Source organism: Humulus lupulus, chromosome 3, assembly GCF_963169125.1.
Source record: "Humulus lupulus chromosome 3, drHumLupu1.1, whole genome shotgun sequence".
NCBI lineage: Eukaryota > Viridiplantae > Streptophyta > Magnoliopsida > Rosales > Cannabaceae > Humulus > Humulus lupulus.
In genome coordinates this window covers 156,037,921-156,051,367 of record NC_084795.1, presented here as the reverse complement: position 1 = coordinate 156,051,367, position 13,447 = coordinate 156,037,921, and positions in this window count along the sequence as shown.

Below are 13,447 nucleotides of genomic sequence, written 5' to 3'. Positions count from 1 at the left end.
TCAGGTAACCTTTCTTGTTTGTTGTAGATGTGTTCTTGTTGTTCTTAAGAATGGATGGGGTTTCGATTTTCAAATTCATGGTTTGTGCCCTTAGGGTTGTTTAAAAGTTTAATTGATGATGGAAGTGGTTTATAAACTGGTTTTGATACTTGTTACTACTAGGAAATTATGTTTTAAAGTTGGAATTTCAAAATTTGAAGCTTATGTTGAGTTTGAAACTCAACAATGGTAAGTTATGTTTTTAGCTAGGTTTCAAGTGTGTTTGTGTGGTCTGGTTTATCATGGAAAACATATAGCTGTCTTTACTGACTAAATCAACCATGGAAAAGTTACATCAAAACCTCAAAATACTATATCAAATACTTCAAAGACAACCATTGTCGGTGAAATTTGATTAAGAGAACTCTCAAACTAGTAGTAGAGAGAAGAAGGTACCTGTTGTTATATCTTCAATCTCTCCTTCCCAATTTATTATTGATACTTTAACAATTTAGCATTGAGAACCAAAGACACAATAACTAACATAAAACACTACCAAATTAAGTATTTAAAAAATAAAAAAAGAATACCCATTTTGAGACTTAATTCACCTCTAAACCAAAAACTGTGAAACTAGAATACTAAAAACATTCACATATTATTGAAGATTAGAACACTATTAATAATTGCTGAGTAGATATTCAATATATTTATATTAAATGCATTAACATATACTTCATTGAGAATTGTAAAGAACCTCAAACAAACTCAAAAGACTATAAAAGATGAAACTCCTATCGTTATATTGGCTACCTAAAAGACTATTATAAATAGACATCCTTGCATGGGTCTACTCAATCATCATTCAATCAATGGCCAGCAAAATACTTTCAATCATCATTCAATCAATGACCACTCCTTCCATTTGTCCCTTCTACTCAATTCTAAGGCCCTCACATGAAAATTGTTCAAAGCATAACCAGCAATGATTTTGCTATTACAAAAAAAAAAAAAAATGAACCTAACATCTTATACCATGTTTTCCTAAATCTCATTAGAGCATTATTACAAACATATGGTGGGCAGAGGCCAAAACTCTCTCAACTATAACGTGAATCATTTAACCTTACAACAAGCCAAGAAAAATTAATCAAAGATTAATGTACATAAGCTGCCAAATCATTAGAACAAGAGCAAAACTTATACTAAAAATACAAAAAAAAAAAGAGACTCTAAAAGAAATGAGATAATTGACTATTAAGCTAAACTAAGCTATATTGAAATTGAGAGTAATGAAATTCTCATGGAAAATAAATCAACCAATAGATGCTGGAAAATCATTCATAGAAGAAATTCAAAGATTCTTTCTCAGATTTGAATCTTTTTTCTAGGGCACAAAAAGAGAGAGATAAGAGAAAGATATGGATAAACCTTGATTGAGTGAAATGCTCAAGAGAATGGAGATGTTGAGGCTGAGATTAGTGTAGAACCATTGGAGCCAAAGCACTTCGTAGGGAAGAACTCCATTGTTGCTCTCTCCTTTGCTCTTTGTTTGTTTTCTGAGAATTTTGAAAACATACTTAAGTTGTTTTCTGAATTTTCTATTTTTTATAACTCAGTTTTTAAAAGTTGTTCATAGAAAACAAAGCCAAACACTACTACTTGTTCTCTGGAAACATTTTTTTATTTTTTAGAACAGAAAACTATTTTTAAGTTATGAAGCCAAAGAGGCTCTATGAAACTATCAACTTTCATAACCCCAATGCAAAATATATTTTCCATCATCTAAGTTCTTATCTCTGCTTGATCAGTCCCAAATGAACAAACAAACAAACAATTCCATAAAGGGGGGAGACAGAGAACTGATATAGAAGAAACCCAGTTCAGAATAACTTAAAGTCAAAATTCATCAACTTAAAGTCTAAAACTCACTGAAAACTGCCATAATTTGACAAATGAACAAATTAATAAGAAAATAAAACTGCCAAAATTTTCATCACCATCAATCAAAACCGAAAAAAAGATACCTAAAAATACAGAGAGAGAGAAAAAAAACCATTTAAACTATCAATCAAAATACGAAGAAACGAATCCAAAACAGAACAATAGCTTGAACAATCTCAGGTATCCATAAACAAATGAACAGAAATTCAACATAATATTAAAAAAAAACCTGTTGCCGAGACCATATGCAACAGTGCCGCCGCCGAGACCCTCTGCTACAGTTGTCGGAGCTGAGAGAACCTAGGAGTCGTGCGTGCCTTCTTCTCCGCCTTCGTACGCATGCAGCAGGAACCCACGTCGACGACAACACACCAGTCGACTTCACTGTCTGCAGCAGGATCCTTTGTGGTACGCGCACCTGCCGTGGAGATCGTCGACGCCATCGCTGCCCTGCTGCCGTCGCCCCTGGTTTCAAACCCAGCAGCCGAGACCCTATTCTCTTCTTTGTGTGCTGAAAAATTTCTATGTGGATCCCTAAGTAAAAATCCCCAATTTCAAAAATATTTTAGTGTATTTATCAAATTATAGTTAATAGTTAAAAGTTTTTAGGGCTCACTTTGGGAGTCCTTAATATTTTTTTAGGACACTAAAAGTGAGTCCTTAAAAGTTATCACTCTTAAATATTTTATTTAGGATTTTAGGATTCCCACATGTTTTTAAGACTCTTATTGCGAGTCCTAAAATGTGATTTTTAAGAACTCTCAATGAGAGTCCTAAAAACTCAAGAAACATTTTTTAGGACTTACATTTAGGTGCATGTCCTAAAAAAGTGTCCCGTAAAGTATATTTTGTAGTAGTGACTATTAGTGTTACATTTTAAATAAGTGTGACAATTGAGGTAATTATGTGAGTTTTGGTTGAATGCACTAAGGTGCATGGTAGATAGTGATGCACCCTAGTGTTTTAGTGTGTGCAAGTATATGGTAATAGGGTGCACATGTGTGGATTTTCTACACATTTTATAATTGCTATTTATTTGATATTTTTGGGTAGTTTTATTTTAATAAGTAGGAAAATAAATAAATAAAATTCAAAAGGGGCAAGTGCTTGGGCGTGTAGTGTGTGTAGTGTAGTGGGAAAGGGATTGATTTTTCCATTTATTTTTCTAAGGCAATAAAATCAAATATTTGAAGAAACTAGCTATTTTAGGATAGGAATGTGATCACCCTTTATTCTTTTATATCTATTATCATAAAAGAAAATAATAAGAAATTAAGAGAAAATAAAATGGAAAAAGGAAACTTACCATTTTATGTTGGTGAGGCTTTATTGAGAGAATTGAAATAATGGGAAAGGAAAGGAAGAGGAGAGCATTTTCTTTGTGGCTGCCGTGACCTAGAGAGTGTGAGAGAGAGAGGGTGGCGTGTTAGAGAAAGAGGGAGAAGAAGAAAGAAAGGAAGAAAGAAGAAGAAGGAGAAGAGGAACCAAGTCTAGAGTATGTTTTTCTTGTATTTTTGTTTGTCTAATCTCTTTTTCTTGATTATATGATATTGACTTTGTTTATTTGTTTGTGTGTGATTGAATTCTTTCTCCTCCTCATGGTGGTTTTCAAAAAAACCCTAGGCTTGAACAAGGAGTGGTGAAGTTTGGGTGTTGATCATTTTGTATTCTTGATTTTACAATCAAGAGAGGTATCAAATCTATAACCCTAATGATATGATGTTCATGGATTGATGGAGTGTTTTCTTATAATTTTATGCATGGGTTTATGTTGTTGGGTTTGATTTTTATGGTTGTGTAATGAGAATATGTGTAGTGATGATGAATATTTGAAATACATGAAAAGAATAGGTTATTTGTTTATTGGATGTGTTTCGGCCTAAAGGGATATTCAAAAGCATGATGGTTATTTTTATTATGTTTTATGTCAATGAAAATTTTAGAAACATGAAAGGTTGTGGCAAGATCTTGTATGAAGTTATGATGGTTGTGATTTTTGGAATAATTGCATGGTAATAATGTATTGAGAATATATGTAACACAAGATCAATGGTGGTTGTTGTTCATGACTTGTGAATAAGTTCTAAGGTGAATGATGAATTATTGTATACTCATGATGTGATTAAAATGAATAAAGATGTTAGAAGCATGCTAGGGATTGTGTTGAAATATTGTGCATAATTGAGCATGAATTTTGTGAATATAATGAAAGGAATAAATTTTATGATTTAGTGTGCTTGCTGATTTTTGTACAAAAATGATGTTGTTCATGATGAGATTAATGTTTTGAGTTCTCAAATAAAGTTTGCAAATGTTTTGATGTTTTAAGAAATTTAATGTGAAGTTTAATTATGCTTTGAAATTATATTGTGTGTAAATAATTACCTACAGAAGTTTTATTGAATTTTTAGAAAAATATAAGGTTTTTATATTGAATATGGTGATTTTTAAAGATAAAATGGTTGCTGGAATTTTTGTAAGAAAATGGGAAGTGTGTTTCACTAAAATAAATTTAATGAGTTTTTGGAACAAAATTATTATCCTAAGTTATGGTAATATTAAAAATGGTATTTTAATATGGTATGAATGCATATTTTGATAAGTTATGATTTTCTTTATTTTGATTGAGAAAAATATTTAGATTCTATTTATTTGTGATTTTTAAAGAAATTAAATAATGGTTGAAAGTTTGGTTTAAAAGGTTTAAAAAATGATTATTTAAATTGTCACATATGGATTTATGTTACATAAAACTAAGTCTTAAATAATTTAAATAAAAATATATTTTTTCCCACACTTAAAAATATATTTTTCTCACATCATTTATGTAACACAATTAACCAATGTTAAAATTTAATTTTTCTAAGAGAACATATTAAACATAGGTATTTTAATTAACTCCAAGCTTTTTGGTTAATTCTTTGTAATTTGAGATTAATAATGAAATTGTCACATATTTTATTTTTAAGCTAAATCAAATTATATTATAAAATAAAATAATGTTTTGAGAAATTTAATCAACTTAGAAATTTTAAGAAAAATAAAGCATGTTATATGTCTATTAATTTTAAAACAATAAAAATAAGAAATGTAGAATTATCGTTTTTAAAAACGTCGCAATTACGTAATGTTCCCACGTATGCATGTTACATGCAAATCCACTTTTACGTCCAAAATTATGTTTATTATTCAACTATGTGGTTTTTATAAAAAGATCATGCATGTAAAATAGGTCAAATGAGCATTATTCTTTTATGGCTTTATGTGTAGTTAAGAATAATTGCATGTCATGTGTAACTGTTATTATGTGTGCATGGCCCATGCACACATGAGTTGTATGGGAGGGAAAAATAGTAATTTTATGAACCTAAGAAATGTTGTTTTGATTATGATAGGCTCGTTGAAAGATTGTGAAAATTTCTTAGCTCGGACCTGAGGTAAGGAAGTTAGATAGATTCTATGATTTTATGCTATGAATGGTAAGACTGTTGTATGAATGAATTGTTATGAATTATGAATGCCATAATGTGATGATATGTTGAATATGATATGTTTATGGATGTTAGACACATCAAACGAGTTACAAAAGATATAGAGATGTAACTCATAGGGCGGAAGCGCCGAGGTTATTCAAGGACCAGAGACTCTTGTTTACCTCATAGGGTGGCATGGACAACTAGTGAGCCATGCTCATCATGTATGTTGTATGAATATGATTAGGGTGACATGGACAACTAGCGGGCCATGCTCATCATGTATGTTGTATGAATGTGATATGATGATATGTTACGATTATGTTATGATATGCTATGATGATATGTTACGAAAATGTTATAATATGCCATGATGTTTTAGTTGAACGTTAGTGTTTGTATTTGTTGTATCCTTACTTGCTTATTGTTTGTACTTCCTTACTGGGCTTTTAGCTCACCCCCTTACTTTCCTTCCAGGTAGCAAATAGGATTTCTTTATGGCACGCGTGGTGACGTGAGGAGTTCTATCATCGTGGAGTGTATGCGCGTGGGGTAATCCTATGGACGGAAAAACGATCATCTTAGAACGCCATTTAAATTATGTTTTATTATAAGAGACTTTCCTAATTATCAGTGGGACTCAATTATTTAATTTTTGTTTCTTTGAACTTTGCATAAAAATTTATGTTTTCTTTTAAAACTAATGGCGTCAACTTGCATGGTTTTAAGCAAGTCCCCACTGAGACTTTGATAATGAGTGGTATTCTTTTATAAATTATGTTATGAGAATATTTTATAAGTATTAGTTTAGGGCGTTTCTTTACATTATGTGAACTACTTCCTCATATGTTTGAAATTCTTGTTCTGGTGACTGCATATGAATTGCTTGATTTTATGTGCCTTGTATATGGCTATAAATTTACTCTATAAATATTCATGGGTTTTCTGATTGTATTGTCTATGAGATCAAGAATGGCTGACTCTATGCTTGAGCTTATTTTATATTTGTGAATGTTGAGTCAAAGATGAAATTTGTGTATGTGAATTGATATACTGTGAGCCAATATTTGAGTTTTGTGGTCACTACACGAGTAAACTAGTGTACTGTTTCTTGGACTTGAGACTTTTACGCTACTGAGAGAGAGGGTCATTTAGAGACAATGACTATGGGGTGCTTATGCTCCACATGAGAGATTTATTTGCCCGGTTCGATTATGGGATATTTGACCAGTAGATAAGTATACTGGTAAAACTTAATAGCCCTCATGATCCTAGGGGTGCTTATGTTCCATTGTGATATTTTATAGTCTGGTTCAATTCCATAGAATTTGGCCAGGGATAAGTATATTGGTAAAGTTTAGGATTCTTAGTGATCATAGGGGTGATTATGCTCCACTCAGGTATTAATTACGGTCTTGTTCAACTCCATGACATTTGATCATAGGTGTTCTTATGCTCCAACTGAGAGATTTATGGTCTGGATCGATACTGTGACATTGGCCTGGAGATAAGTATGCTGGTAAAACCTAGCTAGAACTCTCGATGAGTCAGTGCCAATTCACTTACATTCATGATAGTATTAATTCCCTCAGAAATCCTACTGATTTGATAGGTAGGTTTTAGAGGTACCTGTTAGACTCAAATTATTTTGGTAACGCACTAGTTTTCTTCTAGTGATAGCCTTTATTTGTGGTCAGTTATGTTGCAGTTTAATACTATCATTAGATGTTATCTCTATGAGTTGAACTGCTGATGAAATATTAAGATTGGTGGAAGTCAGGAATGATTTCAAGTTATGCTTCATTAGTAAAGGTAATCATTCAAAAAGTGTGGTTAGATGAACCTGATTTAGGAAACTGTGTCAAGTATGTTCTTTAAGGATTTAATTATGGTATGTGATCAGTAATAGTACTCTAGAGAGTATACATAGATTATTATTGTCTAGCTAACCTTGTGGCCTAATTATGTGTTCCTTTTCCCAGCCTAGGGGTTAACATATATGGTTAGCATTATGTACGTTTAGGTTTAAATGTTGATTTCTTAGCCTCTATATGAAATACAACATATAGAATAGTTTAAGGCTTTGAACCGACTATGAGGAGTTATACTAGAAACATAATTGTGAGTCTAAGGTCATGATACATCAACCGACCACCTTAACATAATTTTACTGTAAATGTGTCTAGGGCACTAAAGAGAAATTAGGGTTATAAGGAGTTAATATCTCTCTTAATGATAGTGTAAACACGAGTGAGAACAAGGTAAATTCTAATACCAATTAACACGTTAGTGGTCTGAATGAACCTAAGTATAGAATAAAAATGTACTAAATGTATTAAGGGACCAAATTAGGTTTTTGATTCAGTCAGAGAGCATTGAAAATATAATAAAGTCTAGGGTAGGTCTAAGAGAAATATATAGCTCGGTATCGTGAGAAAAACATAATTGTCATTGTACATGACCAATACCAAGTAGTGAGTTGTTTAAGAATAGATGTTAGAATCTATACAGTGGAAGGCATAATCAGCAAGGCTCATTAAGGGAGACTATAGTTAATTGATAGTCATGAATTTATAATAGCAAGGCAAGAAGGTAAAGGTTCTATGTTTAAGGTTTATACAAATGGGTGTTCCAATTATTATCACCGACCTTAGTTTTGGCGAGGAATAATGTTTTGACTATTAAGGTATTTAGCATGAAGTATTACTGTGAACACTAAATATGCCAACACGACTTTGTGAAAGGCTATAATTGAACCCCAGTTTAGGGGTTATGTAAAACTTTGTTATGTGATAGGGGATAAATAAGAGATTATGTTGTTTAGCAGCTATTAATGCATACATTGTAGTGTCTTGTGAGTAATCAATTCTTGGAGTGTGACCTTGAAATGAGTTAGGCAATGGTGGTGAATTGTGGACTTTTATGGTTGTCATTTTATATTTATGATTATGGTTGTATATTTCTTCATGTGTCTTTTGTCACAATGAATTGTGTATGCATTGCGTGAGAATTACTTATAGGGTGTTAGCTTATTATTTTGTTGTTCCAACCTTTTCAGATGTAGCTTGATACTTGGATAACTTGTGGACTCCAGACTCAGTAGTAAGGACTTTTATGAATATGATTTTTAGAAGTCTTGTAATATTGTATAAGTTTTGATTCTGACTTTGTAAAGACTTAAGTGTTATTGAAGTTTAAAGTTTTAAAATTTCCGCATTTTTGTAGATATTGCTTTATAATTTTAGTGTGAGATGCGTGATATATTTGTAAGACTTGTCCTATGAGTGTGCGGTAGACGTATCCGACGTAGCGGGGCATTACATTATCAACTTCTTTTCTCTTAACCTAAACCAAGATCCCAATCATCATCTTTTCCTCTCTATGCCACACGCCCAACGTGGTCTTGCACACACATATATAAAAGGAAAAATACATTATAAAATAAAATAGGAAAATTAAATAAACTAACAAATAAATAAATGGACAAATAAAAAAAAAATAAATAGATTAATAAAAAAAATTAGTAAAAAAATTAAAAACAAATTATAAAACAAACAATTCCAAATTATGTGTACTGGATACTACAATCTACCATCCTTAAAGGAAATTTCATCCTTAAAATTTGACTGACCAACAAATCCTCATGTTTTTCTCTACCATACCCCCATCTCCCGTGTTGCTTATCTAATAAAGCAGTTTCTCTACAGGTCCTTAATGGGTGGAATCCCTCTTGGGTCTGAACCCCTCAATTCCTTTCTCTATGATCTTATACCAGACCATCATAGCTCAAGTCATGTCTTTAACTTCGACGGTTCATTTCACAACGCATGGGTTGATTATGATAATTAATTTCTCAACCAAAGTCATGAGAGACTTTGCATGACTCTATATTTCAACTTGTCCATGATTTCATGATATCTAACATACTGTGGCATATCTGGTCTTTCTTGTCAAAACATATATCTTTATTGTGAAATTCTTTACTCATAATCTGACTTCTCTTTAACATCCTCTTTATTCATACTTGTATTGCTTAACTTAGATCACTCTTCTGATTTAGGATATACTGATGTTAAACACCCAACTTATGTCTCTTACGTCACACTTGTCCATAAGTTCTTACTGTCCAACTTACTCTTTAATACTATGATGAACTCCTTCTTAGAGGATAACCACTTGTCCTTCCTCTTACACTAGCGATAACACCTTTCTCTTTACGTAGCGTACCATCTGTCTCTTACTTTCCTTTCTCTTTGTTCTATTAGAGCTTACTGTAGCGTAAGGTTTTACAAATCTCTTAGTCATCACTTAATTTTTGTCTTTTTTATCCTTCAATTGTAGCAGACTTTCTATTGTTCAGAGTGCGAACAATTTTTCCCTGAATGTGTTCACTCACAGCCTTTAGTTCCCACATTTGTCTTATCTTGGTGGAGGAACTATTTCCTCAGTTACATATGATTTTGACACTCCAAAGAATTTTCTAGTTCTCGTTGGTTTGCTTTAGATTCTAGCTCTTCCTTATTGTTCTTGTTAGGATTGATGCCCTAAAAGCATGTAAATATATTTTATTGGTTTGAAATAAAAGTATAATTTTATTATATTTGAATGTTACAATTGTTGTTTGAATTGATTATATAATAATATCAAGAAAATTCCATATTCATTTATGAGAATATGATCTTGTATTAGTACGAGAGAATTAATATCATATATAATGAATAAAATAGTCAGTAACATATTAAAGCATGGAATCATTAATGAATGGTTACTAGTATGGTTTGCGAAGAATACTAGATGCGAGTAATCTAGATTTAGATTACTGATGTGGATAGACATCTTAGTAAAGGTGATTTATATAATAGGGATTATATATCACAGGACCGATGAGATTTAATTATCTTTATAAACTTGTCATTTGACGTAAAGATTTAATTCTTATCATAATAGATGGTCATTTGTAGATCAGTCTAAATCCTGAGTACTCATGAACTTTTGTTTATGTTTATTGGATCTTTTCATTCACTCGTTAAGGTCTCTTAGAATAATGAGGCCAATGACTTTTGTTTTGGAGATTCAGTATCACGAATGGCTGGGACACATGAATTATAATAATCGAATCCATGATTTCCTAAAAGACCGAATATTGGTTCCCTTAAGGGTTAATTATGGAGCTGGATAGTTATTGAGCTCAAATATATAATTAGATTATAGATTAATTATTCGCTAGTGAATTAATGGTACTTAAGGATCAAGAGGTAATTAGAAGGGTAAAACGATAATTTTGACTAGCTCCGATTAACGAACCAATAATGGAGGACAAAACTACATATATTGATTATATCAATGGACTATAAGAGAAAACTCTTTCAATATAAGTCTATAAATTCTTAGAGTGCAATGCCATATTTATAGTGGAGTAATTATGGAATTAATAAAGAAGATTATTAGATTAAAGAGTTTAATTAATAATTTGATTTATTGGAGCTTCGTATTATAGGTCCATGGTCCCCAGATCACCTTTGTCCTACATTGTCAAGGGTATGGATGCCAAAGTAAGACTTGTAAAGAGAAATGAATAAATTGCAAAGAAAATAATTTTCTAGCGCAAGGAAATAATTATGTGATAATTGTGGGTAATTGATTAATTATTTGACTATATAGATTTTATTTAGAAAAACTATAGGTTAAAATTAATATTAATCTTGTTTAATTAATATGAAGAGAGAGAACAATAAATATCTTATTTATAATATGGTATTTATTTATTTTATTTAAAGGTGATATTTTAAGATAAAGTTAATTTTGAAGTAACTGATATTTATGTTGAGATAAATATAATGTCTTAAAGATTGATTAAACAAGCAAATGAGAAAATCTGGGAAACCCTGATTAGGTTGGACGACACACACTGTGCAGCACAGTGTTTGACGCCTAACTCAGATATTTTTATCCTTAGGATTTGAATTTTAAATTTCAAATACTTTTGTTTAATTAGTTATTAATTATTCATTTTAAAAATAATTTAAATAAATAATTAATTGTAATATTTGATTAGTTTTTATTTGAAATATATTTTTAATGTAATAAAGATTATTTAATTATATTAAATATCTCTATATAAGTCTGATAGTACGCAACTTTAAAAAAAGATTTATTTTTATTTTGAGAATAAAAATATAGACTCTCTCTCTCTATAATGATAGTTTTCTCAAAACGTGAAAACTATTTTAAACCATTTCTTAGTCAAACCTCTCTAGATCTCATGTGTTGAGTACATCTAGAGAGTCACATAAATCAACATTTTGAATCCTACGTATGCACACACATTCTTGTGTGTTTGAGGATTGGTCTGGAAGATCAGGGTGTGAGCTTTCAGATTGCTGGATTGGAAGATCGTTGATTTTATACAAAAAGATTCAAGGACACTTGATAGGCTACAAGAGGTAATCCCTGATCTATTTTGTATGTGATTTAATATTATATGTACATGATCCTAGCTAGAGGTAATCCTTGATCTATTGGAGGCATGCTGATGCAATAAGAAAGACTTGTTGCGTACTTCAGTGAAAATTTGAGTGGGGCAGCCCTAAACTATACCACTGATGACAATGAGTTGTATACATTGTGATGAGGACACCAAGACTAAAGATCCAAGTATAGTTCCAGAAGAATATGATAGGATGTTAGAGGGTAACCATAGGAGGTATGGCCGAGATAGGGAAGCTAGGAACTGGGTAGACAATAATTTGGGAAATATCAAGATGAGAATCCCCGCCTTTCAAGGCAAGAGTGATCCTGAGGCATACCTGGAGTGGGAAAAGAAGATGGAGTTGGTTTTCGATTGTCACAACTACTCTGACATGAAGAAGGTAAAACTAGCTGTCATTGAATTTACTGATTATGCTATTGTTTGGTGGGATCAGTTGTGCATCAATAGGAGGCGAAATGGAGATCGTGCCATTGACACTTGGGAGGCTATGAAGAGGGTGATGAGGCGACGGTTTGTACCATCTCATTATTATCGAGATCTATACCTTAAGTTGCAGGGTCTTTGTCAAGGTTCCAAGAGTGTTGATGAGTATTACAAGGAGATGGAGATGGCTATGATTAGAGCCAATGTGGAAGAGGATCGGGAGGCAACAATGGCAAGGTTTTTGAATGGGTTGAACCGAGAGATTTCTAATCCAATACACCATTATGTGGAATTGGAAGATTTGGTGCATATGGCAATCAAAGTTGAGAGGCAGCTCAAGAGGGGTAGTACAAGTTCAAAGCCAAGACCGAGCCCACACAATTCAAGTGCAACACCTTGGCGGTCGAACTATCCAAAGAAGGAAGAAGACCAACCTACTTCATCCTTTACACCAAAACCAGCCACGACCCCTCAAGGTAAAACAGCCCCTACTTCGTCCCATTCTAGTGAGATAAAATGTTTCAAATGTCAGGGGCGAGGACACATAGCTAGCCAATGTCCAAACAAGCGAGTTATGGTAATTCGGGATAATGGGGAGATAGATTCCGAAGAGGAAGATGATCTTGATGACATGTCACCATTGGAGGACGCTTCTATGGGTGGTGAGGAGTTTGGGGCAGAATCTGGTGAGATGCTTGCACTAGTCACACGACGAGCCTTGAATTTGCAAGCAAAAGAAGAGGAAGAAGAGGTGCAGCGGGAGAACATCTTTCACACTCGTTGTCATGTAAAAGACAAGGTATGCAGTGTTATTATTGATGGTGGTAGTTGCACTAACGTTGCTAGTTCTTCCATGGTTGAAAAGCTGGGGCTCCCAACGCTTAAACATCCTCGTCCATACAAGTTGCAGTGGTTGAATGATAGTGGTGAAGTGAGTTACAAAACAAGTTCTGGTATCATTTCGAATTGGCAAATATGAGGATGAGGTATTGTGCGATGTGGTTCCAATGCAAGCTGGACACCTCCTTCTAGGAAGGCCTTGGCTATTTGATCGCCGAGTCCAGCAGGCTTCACCAACAAGTACTCATTCACGTTCCGTCAACGAACAATCACTCTAGCTCCATTGACGCCAAAGCAA